The sequence below is a fragment of the Sturnira hondurensis genome, unplaced genomic scaffold (assembly GCF_014824575.4).
Source record: "Sturnira hondurensis isolate 20B ecotype Veracruz unplaced genomic scaffold, ASM1482457v3 Scaffold0016284, whole genome shotgun sequence".
In the NCBI taxonomy this organism is placed as follows: Eukaryota; Metazoa; Chordata; class Mammalia; order Chiroptera; family Phyllostomidae; genus Sturnira; species Sturnira hondurensis.
This window is the reverse complement of record NW_028088915.1, coordinates 907236-919505: the sequence shown is the minus strand read 5'-3', so window position 1 is coordinate 919505 and position 12270 is coordinate 907236.

The following is a 12270-nucleotide window of genomic DNA, read 5'->3' as shown; positions in this document are numbered from 1 at the left end:
AGGCAAAGGAGAGAAGGAACGTGAACTTGCCCTTACAGTATACTCCTAGGAACTTTTTCATCTTGATCATTCTGTTTACTGACATCAGGGCCCAGCAAAACAAACAAACAAAAAAAACTCTTGAAAGTTCCTTGAAGAACCAGGTAATTGTCATTGAATATTTGTTTTCTTGGCAAAATCTATGTAGAATATTTTAAAATTAAGTGAGCCATTAATAAGTAGATAATTAGTTGGCATCATGGGAGCGGTTTAAAATTTTACATTGATCCCTGGCTGGTGAGACTTAGTGGATTGAGTGCTGGCCTGCGAACCAAAGGGTCACTGGTTCAGTTCCCAGTCTAGGCACCTGCCTGGGTTGCAGGCCAGGTCTCCAGTTAGGGGTGTGCTAGTGATAGCCAACTGATGTTTCTCTCACACATTGCTGTTCCTCCCTTCCCCTCTAAAAATAAGTGAATAAATAAAAAAAGTTAAATAAGTGTTAAAACTGCCATTCTCAGAACATTTAAAAACTTACATCGAGGTATATTCTTGATATCATGATTTATTTTCTTTAAAGTCTGTGACAGTTTCGTCCAAAAGTGCAGTTTTTTAGAATGCACAGAATTAATGAATCAGACTGAAGAGGCTGGGCCCTGATGAGGTCAGTTCAGCAACAGGAGTTATTTGTCCAGGGACATCAAAGTTAAGTTTATTATTTGCATAGACTTTTTTGAAGCATTTATTGTGGTTCAGTCCAGGGAAATAAACTTGAAATATCGTGCAAGCAATATGTACTTTTAATTTCGGCCCAGTATTTTTGAAAAGTATACTGCAGGTGCCAAGTTCTGCATGCCTTATGATTTATAAACTCATCTGATTTTAGATGAATGAACCAACAGTTTGCAGTCTGAATTTAACGCTGCTTTTAAAAGTTATATTTGAATTCAAAGTTTAAAGTAGTATTCAGTAAAAAAAGACCAAAATAACTATTCTTTATTTTTAGAATAAAGCAATCGTAAATGTTGATGCTTCAGATACTTAACTGTCACGTGTGTGTATATGTGTATACATGTCTCCTTGAGTTCATTTGCACACTCAGCACACCCTTTGTTTCTACATAATGTACTTCGCTTATTAAAAGTGTACGCATGAACTGCAATTATTAAACATGTCAAGCTCCACAAGGAAAACCAACAGATTCAAAGTGCTATTTTTATACCAGTTTTTTTATTTTAATATAATTAACTTATCATTCATTTTTGACCATACCAATATGTAATAAAATCATTTTATATTAATGATAATATTTCTATTGAGAGCAATGGGACAGTGTGTGTGTAGTGTACCTCAGTGGTTTTGAAACTTTTACGTTGTTTCTGAGTGTACAGCCTAGTGGTTAGACAATAGTACACATAGTGTTCCCCTTGAAGTCCTGTTCTTAGTAGACCACTTGACTATCATCTTGCCTCTGGTCAAGTCTCTGTCTTAAATGTAAATGGGAGCGGGTGGGTTGAATAGGCCTTCATCAACCACTGTTCATAGGTGTCTGGACGTGTTCAAGAATTGTTCCACTTCAAGTTTGCTGCCCATGCCTGTTGTTTTGGGTTAGTAGGTAAACGCTGGGTAAAGCGGTCTTGGACCTGGTCTCTGTAGGGCTTCCTATATTTTACAGTTGTATCCAGCTCAATACACTGGTGATGGTTTTAGAGTTTTCTAATTGTCCTTCCTGTCCTGCTGCCTTTGGAGGGAGTTTCATGCTTAGGACTGCATATTATGAAGCCCATCCAAGCTTCGTGGAGGGAAATAGAAAGCCAACTATACTAGTGATTTGATTGCAGAAAGACCAATGTGTTTTCCACTCTGTGTTTCAAGAACATAGCATATACACATCATATACACATAGTTCACGGAGACTTACACAGTGTTATGTTGGTATTCTCAATTGCCATGCCCTACATTTGCCTAGTTCTTAAAGCAGAGTTGTATAAAATTGGTGGCTTTGGTTCATTTTGAAAACTTAAAAAATAGTAGTTGTAGCCCATGGTTTTTATTTTTTAAATAAAAACAATTTATTTGTAGCACATTAAATAATACAAAGGAAGTGGACAGACATATCTATAAATAATTTCTCAAATATTAGAATATAACAGTTAAACTGCTCAATCTTAAAAGATAACATTAAGTAGTCATCTGCCATGTGACGCTTACTAGGGAAACTGGCAAACTGGTCTAGCACCAGTTTACATCCATTTACATCCGCTACGTTAGGCTTTGGGATGGTTCTAGTCCTGGGGCATTTATTGCTTTTCTTTAACTTTTCATTTCAGAAAATTTTCCAGACAGTCAAGTTGAAAAAAATGGACATTCCCAGAAATGTCAAGTTGTCGTTACTATACCACACTTGCTTTCTCTCCATAAATAACGTGTGTGTGCACATACACACATTCCGTGTTGTTGTTTAAGCAGAGCCAGCCCTCAGTAACCTGCAGACATCATAACACTGTCAAGTGGCAGGTGGTGGACATCCACTCTGTACTGTTCTCAAAATACCAGAGTGCCTTGCATCTAGTGATAGAGTTTTCATGGCAATGTTTATAGTTTTAGGGAAAGGATGAAAGAGAATTTCCAGAGTATAAAATAATTGAGGTGAGCAAAACAGAGAAATACCAAATGAGAAATAAGGCTTTTAAAAAAGTTGGCACTTGTTACATATACTGTCATGAAATTTGTTTCTTTTTGCTTAATATATCCTGGACATAATTTCCCATCACACTTTATGATAGAAATACCCCCATTCATTCTAACTCCAAAGTAGTAGTGTATGGCTGTCGTCACTGAAATTTAGATAGATACTGAAGGTACTTCCAATTGTCTCCAATTCATTCTCCATGGATTAGCGTTTGTTGAACTCCAATCCTCAAAATGTAGAAAACCAGAATGTTGTGCTTCAGTATCCTAGCCATGAGATTTGGGGATTTTTTAAAAGTAGTTATTTACATAGCCCTCCATAGCAGTCTGCCAGAGTCCATTTCTGCTCTAGGCAACAGGTGCAGGCTTGAACACCATATTTTTTAAATCTATGAACAAGAATCACCTATGTGGCCCTGGCAAGTCGACCCAGCAGAGAGGGAGAGCTCTCTACCACCTGCTGCCAAGCCCTGTGCACACAGTAACCCTGGGCTTCCAGGTGGATTTTGGTGTAATTTGCTTTTCTTGTAATGCAAGGATCCACTTTCTGATTGTGAGCAATGTGGTACAGGGGCATCCAATCCCCAAATGTGTGAAGTGTAAGACAGCAGGGGAATTCCAGCCATGACACACTCAGGATCTTCCCTCCCCTGATTTATAGTATGTCTGAGCCACCAGCTTCCAGAGTCTCACTGTTTCACCCTTTAACTGGATTCCCAATTCTCACAGGCCAGGCTCTTCTGCCAGCCTCTTGAATGCTGTCTGGGACCACCATTTCCATTGCTTCCCTTTCACTGGTGTCTTCAAGGGTCACAGATTTAGGGTGGCAACATCACAAAACTAACATGGGAACCCCTGAATCACTGCATGAAGGAGGGTCACCCAACTCATGTTAACTGTGCCATGACTAAGAAGTAAACTTTTATTTTATCGAGCTATTAAGATTTTAGGATTTACTTGTTACCACAGTAGAGCTTAACCTACTCTTATACAGAAATCAACAGGCAATTCCCAGAAATACCAATATATATATATATATACACATATATGTGTGTGTGTGTGTGTGTGTGTGTGTGTACACACACACACACACACACACACATATAAGAAGACTTGTTCGACCTCACTAGACAGGCAAGTTAAAGCACCAATGTGGAGTGTGTTTCCTTTAAACCAGCTTAATTGACAAGGACTTTAGAATGGATAGCCTAGCATTTTTTAATCAATGCTCATGACTACTGTTAAATGGTTGCAAAACAATGCAATTTTTAAAATTGTAACTCTAGAGAGTAGAGGGATCATTGATAAGAGCTGGGGAAATGTGTAGAAATGTTGGTCAAAAGGTATAAACGTTCATGTAAAAGCTGAGTAAATTCTGAAGATCTAAGGTACAGCATGGTGGCTGCGGGTAATAACTCGTACTTGGAATTTGCTAAGAGTAGATCTTAAGTGTTCTCACTACACACACATAACAGGAGAGGTAATGATTTCCTAGTTCACTTGACTGTGATCATCATTTTAGAATGTATATGTATATCAAATTATTCCCTTGTATACTTTAAATATATATAATTTGTATGCACCTGACATAGGAGCACTCAAATATATAAGGAAAATCTTGGAGGACTTCAAGAAAGATACAGACAGCAACACAATTATAGTAGGGGATTTTAACACCCCACTGTCAACAATGGGCAGATTTTCCAAACAAAATATCAACAAGGACATTGTGGCACTGAACGACACATTAGATCAAATGGACTTAACTGATATACATAGAACCTGTCATCCCGCAGAAGCAAAATACACATTCTTTTCAAATGCATGTGGAACATTTTCAGAGATAGACCACATGATAGGACACAAAACAAGCCTCAACAAATTCAAGAAAATTAAAATTATATCAAGCATTTTCTCAGACCACAAGGGCTTGAGACTAGAAACCCATTTCAAGGACAAAAATTCAAAAAATACTCAAACACATGGACACTGAATAGCATGCTATGAAACAATGAATGGATTAATAATGAGATCAAGGAAGAAATCAGAAAGTTCCTGGAAACAAATGAAAATGAACATGCAACAGTCCATAACCTGTGGGACACAGAGAAGGCAGTCCTGAGAGGGAAGTTCATAGCAATACAGGCCTACCTAAAAAAGACAGAAACATTTCAAACAAACAACCTAACCCGACATCTACAAGAACTGGAGGAACAACAACAAAAAAAGCCCAGCGCGAATTGAAGGAAGGAGGTAATCAAGTTCATAGCAAAATTATGGGAAGGGTGAGGAGAAAATGCAGACAACCGTAAGTAAACAACAATAAAGTCATTTGAAAAACAGATCAGAGCAAAATTAAATGACATAGAAACTCAAAGAATAATTCAAAGAATCAGTAAATCCAGGAGCTGGTTCTTTGAAAAGATAAATAAAATCAACAAGCCTTTAAGCAGATTTGTCAAGAATTAAAGGGAGAGGACCCAAATAAAATCAGAAATGAAAGAGGAGAAATTACAACTAATACCACAGAAAGACAAAGGATTGTAAAACATTTACTATAAACAATTACATGCCAAGAAATTTGAAAACCTGAGTAAAATAGACAAATTTCTAGAAAAATATAATCTTCCAAAACTGAATCAAGAAGAAGCAGAAAGCCTAAACAGGCCGATAACAGCTAGTGAAGTTAAAGCAATAATCAAAAAACTCCCGTCACAGAAAAGCCCTGGACTGGACAGTTTCACAGGAAAATTTTACAAAGCATTTAAGGAAGAGCTAACCCCTATCTATTCTTTACAGACTAGTCCAAAAAATCCAAGAAGAGGGAAGACTCCCAGACTCTTTTTGTGAAGCCAGCATCATCCTAACCCCAAAACTAGACAAAGACACAACAAAGAAAATTACAGGCCAGTATTGCTGATGAACATAGGTGCTAAAACCCTCAACAAAATATTGGCAGCTGCATCCAGCAATACATTGTAAAGATCATACACCATGACCAAGTGGGATTCATCCCAGGGATGCCAGGATGGTACAATATTCGCAAATCAATAAATGTGATATATCACCTAAACAAAAGGAAAGACAAAAATCACGTGATCATATCAATAGATCCAGAAAAAACATTTGGTAAGGCACAGCACCCATTTATGGTTAAAACACTCAGTAAAGTGGGAATAGGGGAGCATTACTCAACATAATGCAGACCGTATATAGACAACATCAACTACAGCCAACATCATACTCAATGGGCAAAACGGAAAGCTTTCTCACTAAGATCAGGAACAAGACAGGGGTGTCTGCTTTCACCACTTCTACTCAATGTAGTACTGGAAGTTCAGTACTTCCAAAAAACGGTGGCACATTTACATAGTGAAATACTAAACAGCAGAAAGAAAGAAGGACCTTCTGCACAGCATGGATGGGTCTGGAGAGCATTGTGCTAAGTGTTCTTTGCCAGGTAGTGAAATACAAATACCATATGATATCACCTATAAGTGGAACCAATCGACAAAACAAATAAGTAAGCAAAATATAACCTGAGACATTTAAAGAAGAAACTGACGGTAACCAGAGGGGAGGAGGGAGGGAGAGGGAGGTAATGGGGGAAAGAAGGGGAAGGGTCATCAAGGGACTTGTATAAAGGACCCATGGACAAAGCCAAAGGGTGGAAGGAATGAAAGAAGCATTTTCTCAGACCACAAGGGCTGAAATGTCTTGTGGAGAAATGTCTCCTGTGGAGAAATGTCTTGTACCGATTGTCAAGCCCTTGCCAGGTATTTACTGCCTTGCTCTCTGACTAGATGTGAACCCTCTACTACCGTGAATAGTTGCCTGCACCCCTTTCTATTTTCCCTTGTTCTTTGTACACAGCCCTACACAAATCAGGCGCTCACGAACTGTCTGAGGTTTGTTGGTTAACTCCATGTTGTGCTAGATAATTGCCCGAGTCCTCGACATTTCTCAATCCAGACAATCCCATAAATGATAATCTTATCCTTCCGTCCTCTCTCAAATTCATATCTATCTTTCACCTTCTAGTTCAGGCTGAGAGATTAAAAATCTCTTTGTACCATACATCATCTCAATTCTTCACACTTGTTTTAATTATGGCTGAATTATGACATCAGATATGGGCTTGGAGAAAATAAGCTTACATTTCTTTGTTTGGAAATGATTTATAGAAAGTTTGTTTTATAGCTACAACATACAGCTTAATTATATCTGTGTCCTAATATACTGTTTTTCTTAAATAACTTTCATTTGAGACCATGATCTTTATGGGACAGATCCTGACATTCTAATTCAGATCTAAAGAAATGGCAGTGAGTGCAGCATGTGTGTGCGTGACCATGATTTTTTCTTGTTCCTTTATAGCAAAATACCAGAGATGGGTGGTTCTCAGCAGGACGGGAGCAGGGTTAGTGATGTGTCAAAGTCACATGGGAAGACTTTTCATTGGGGTTAGGTCTCACCCAGGTAATCCAGGCTGAGCTCATCTAGAGATCCTTAACTTAATTATTTCTGCCAAGACCCTTTTTCCAAACAAGGTCACATTCCCCTTTTCCAGCGTTTAGGAAGTGGACATAGCTTTTTTTAGGGGAGAGCATGATCTTTAGGGGGGGAGGGAGAAGATCAGAAACTCTGTTTGGAGACGTCTGTTAGTGATGTTGTGTAGTAGGCTGCTGGATGCCCACAGTCTGGAATTTATTGGATAGTACAGAGCAGGTATATATTTGGGGATCATTAGTTTACAGAAGGAATTTACAGTCATGAGACCGGAGGAAGTTACTAAGGAAAGTATTAATAGCATTTGTAGAAAGAGATGTCAGTGGACTGAATTAGGGGCCTGGTGAATGAGGAAGAACCATTGAATGAGGCTGATGCAAAGCAGGGAGTGAAGTCGCTTCAGTGTTTCACTGAGTCCAGTAAGTTTTAAAATGAGAATCGGCCACTGGATGCTCGATGGCGATTGCTGGTGAACTCAATGACAGAAATTTCAGTGAAATGATGAGGATAAATATTGACTCTCCAAGAAAATGAGAGGAGAAAAATGGAGACAGTGGATTTATACAATTTTATTCAAGTTTTATTGCAAAAGGAAGGAGAAATGTGTGAGAGATAACTACAAAATGTGGAATCAATAGGTGGCTTTTGTAAGATAGGAGAAATAACAGCATACTTGTATGGTGATTGGGGGCAGGGACTTCTGGGAATAGCCAATAGACACAGAGTGAGAGTAGTCGCTGGGACAAGTTTCTAGAGCAGCCCAGGAAGGGGATGGGAGTTATTGCACAAGGGGGAGGGCTGGCTTTCCTAGGAGTGCTGAATGAACAGTCCTAGAGCTGAAGAGAGAGCCAAGAAAGGACAGAGTTGCAGAAAGATGGCAAGAGGGCTTGCTTCCTTTTGATGCATGAATGAATTAAATGAACTTTAAAAAAAATAATTATTTTTTTTCTTAGAGGGGAAGGGAGGGAGAAAGAGAGGGAAAGAAACATCAATGTGTGGTTGCCTCTCACGTGGCCCCCACTGGGGGGACCTGGCCTGCAACTCAGGCATGTGCCCTGACTGGGAATTGAACTGGTCAACCCTTTGGTTGGCAGCCCATGCTCAACACTGAGCTACACCAGCCAAGGTGAATGAACTAATCTTTAAAACCTGCTACCAATGACCTGACCTACAGTCATATCTCTTCCTCCAGAGGGAATGAGTGGTATTTGGGGGAGGCGGGATGTAGGAGAGTGGGGAATGGCATTTTTGAATCTGAAATTGATTACAACTTCTTATTTATATGAAGGCATTTTCTTAAGTGTGAACAAGATTCGAACAATTTCATCCTAGGTTTCCTTAGGTCATACTCCTTCTTAAATGCTCGAATATGGCTATTATTTAAGAAGTTATTTTTTTTACTTATACATTTGAGGGAAGCTGTTTCTTAAATGACTTTGAAAATTGTGTTTGAAACTTTGTTTTCAAGGTTACTTTCGATATTTAAGTAAGCTAAGCAAATTACTTAAAGGGAGGAGGTAAATTTAAAATAATACTCAAGCCCTGGCTGGCATAGCTTAGTGGACTGAGCGAGGGCTGTGAACCAAAGGGTTGCAGATTCAATTCCCAGTCATGTCACATGCCTGGGTTGCAGGCCAGGTGCCCAGTAGGGGCCACACGAGAGGCAACCACACATTGATGTTTCTCTCTCTCTTTCTCCCTCCCTTCCCCTCTCTAAAAATAAATAAATAAAAACATTTTTAAAAATAAAATAATACTCAAAATTACAACTTTAATGAGAAATGAATACATACCAAACTCAAAAGGAGATAGAAATGATCATTCTTGTGATAATGTTACATTAATGTTGTTTCCAATAGTTCTAAAAATATTTTTCTTTTAACAAAATTACTGAGAATGCCTACTAGAGGAATCTCAAAGTAATCCAAATTGCTGTTTAAAAAAATTTAGCAAACTCCATCAGATTACCTTTTTACCTAAAGAGAAATTACCATTTTAATTCCCATGGGATTTTAAATGAAAAATCTCAGACTCAATGTCTCTCTAATTTAAAAAAGGCAGATAACAACTAGAAATATTTAAGGATTTTCTTCATCTCTTTTAATAATGGTAAACTGGAACATATCCTTTGTATAAATGCCTAATGGTAGGGAGGGCAGGGATTTTTCACACACTTATAAAATGAGGGTATTTTAAGGGAGTATTAAAATTACAGATGTAGATAGCTTCATCTCACCCATATTTCTCATTGATCCAGAAGGCCAAAACTTTCAGGGCTTATGAGAGTAAAAGTCCAGATCTTTAAATAATTCACATGGGTGTGAACTGACTTCACTTTTTTAGCTTTATTTTTCTCCTTCTAGCAGTCCCCACTTTTCATCAGGTGAGGGCAGTAAAGAGACACCCATTCATCTGTTCCCAATACCTTTAGGGTTTTTCTCACAAGCAGAAAGATGTAGATTCTATTTCCTGCACCTGCCAAAGGCCAGATACTTCATTTTAAACTATGATAAACTTAATTGCTTTCCCTTATCCAGTCGGCAAGTTAAGGGTCAGGTTCAGCCATGGGATGATCAGTTTGGAAAGATGATGTTAAGAACTAATGAGAGAAGGCCCATGGTATTTCTGTTAACCGAAAGGAATCTGTCAGTCTGGGTAAGGAGATATCATGGGAAAAAGAATATAGAACCCAAAGGTACATGCCAAAGGGCAGGTCTTGCTTGATGCTGACTCTCTCCTTTCTGCCTTTGAGAAAATAGACAGTAGTTAATAATTCAGACTCCTGGGTTGTGTCTCTCCTCGACTATGGCAGTTTCATCACATTGTATAAAGTCATTATTTAAGACATGAGACTTCTGCCAAGACGGAGGCATAGGTAGAAGCACTGTGCCTTCTCGCACAACCAAGTTTAAAGATAATGAAGTTTTAGTACAAAAACACAGCCAAAACACAGAAAATTGAACTATAAGGAAGTCTGAGGACAACGAACCTTTCAGCCAAAGAGAGGCGGAGCCAGCAGCGGAGGGGGGTCAGACTGGAAAGATCCCCTGACCCAGGCGCGTAAGCATCCCTGGGTGGATCCCAGGTGTGGGGTAGCAACTGACGGGCCCAGTGAGGGTGCAACCAGTGAGGGCGCAAGGTGGCAGACTGACCACTGTCACACATTCGCGCAGGTAAACCAGCGAAGGAACGAGCAGTGAGACAGACTGCGCAGGCCCCAGCAGCGGGAAGCAGCAGAAGGGACCGCCATTGCCCCTCTTTGACCCCACCCCCATATACAGCATCACAACCCAGTGTCGTGAGTTGCCCCGCCCTGGTGAACACCTAGGGCTCCACTCCTCGTACATAACAGATGCGAACAGACCAAAATATGGGTCAAGAAGAACTCAAAGCCCCAGAGCCAATAACTCTAAGCAACCAAGAGATAGCCAACCTATTAGATACACAGTTCAAAATACTGGTGATCAGGATGCTCACAGAACTGGTTGATTTTAGTCACAAATTGGAGGAACAAATGAAGGTTAAACTAATTGAAATGAAGGGAAATGCACAGAAAACCAATAGTGATGGAAAGGAAACTGAGACTCAAATCAAGGGAGTGGACCAGAAGGAAGAAAAAAATGACCAAACAGAAAAATATGAAGAAACAATTCAAAAAAATGAGAAGAGGCTTAGGAACCTTCAGGACATCTTTAAACATTCCGGATTATAGGGGTACCAGAAGGGGGAAAGAAACAGCCATGAGTGGAAAACTTATTTGAACAAATAATAAAGGAGAACTTCCCCAGTCTGGCAAAGGACATAGACTTCCAGGAAGTCCAGGAAGCTCAGAGAGTCCCAAAGAAGGTGGAACCAAGGAGGAACGCACCAAGGCACATCATCATTACATTAGCCAAGACCAAAATGAAGGAGAGAATCCTAGAAGCATCCAGGGATAAGGGGACAGTCACCTACAAAGGAGTACCCATCAAACTGTCAGCGGATTTCTCAAAAGAGACCTTACAGTCAAGAAGGGGCTGGAAAGAAGTATTCCAAGTCATGAAATCCAAAGACCTACAGCCAAGATTGCTCTATCCAACAGAGCTCTCATTTAGAATGGAAGGGCAGGTAAAGTGCTTCTCAGATAAGATCAAATTCAAGGAGTTCATCATCACCAAGCTCTTATTAATGAAATATTAAAGGGACTTATCTAAGAAAAAGAAGATAAAAAATGTGAACACTGAAAGGACAGCAAACTCACAGTTATTAACAACCACACCTAAAACAAAAGCAAACTAAGAGGACAGCTAGATCAGGAGCAGAACCATAAAAATGAAGATCACATGGAGGGTTAGCAACAGGGGAGTGGGAGGAGGAGAAGGGGGGAAAGGAACAGAAAATAAGTAGCACAGATGGTAGGTAGAAAATAGATAGGGGGGAGGGCAAGAATAGTAGGGGAAATATAGAATCTAAAGAACTTGAGACACGTGGTCATAAACTAAAGGGAGGGAATGGTGGGGGAGGGAGTGTGCAGGGTGGAGGGGAATGAAGGGGGGAATAGAACAACTGTAATGGCATAATCAATTTTATGTATATATATATATATATATATATATATATATATATAATTACATGTCTATGAGGAGGAACATTCTGGAAGTAACTCCTTAAGCTAAAAAAAGCAATGAAAAAATGAGAAGAAAAAGAAACAATGAGAAACTGACTCCATCATCTATGGATACTGGAGGAAAACATCTTACAGAAAATAATTTCTAGTTCTCACAGCTACTATGGAAAACAGTATGAAGATTCCTCAAAAAATTAAAAATAGCCCTGGCTAGTGTAGCTCAGTGGATTGAGTGCAGGCCTGCGAACCACACGATCTCGGTTTGATTACCAGTCAGGGCACATACCTGGGTTGCAGGCCAGTTCCCAGCAGGGGACACATGAGAGACAACCATACATTGATATTTCTCTCCTTCTCTCCTTCCTTTCCCCTCTAAAGATAAATAAATAAAATATTTTTAAAAAATTAAAAATAGAACTACCATATGATCCAAGATCCCACTACTGGGTATTTATCCAATGAAATTGAAATCAAGATCTCAAAGGGAC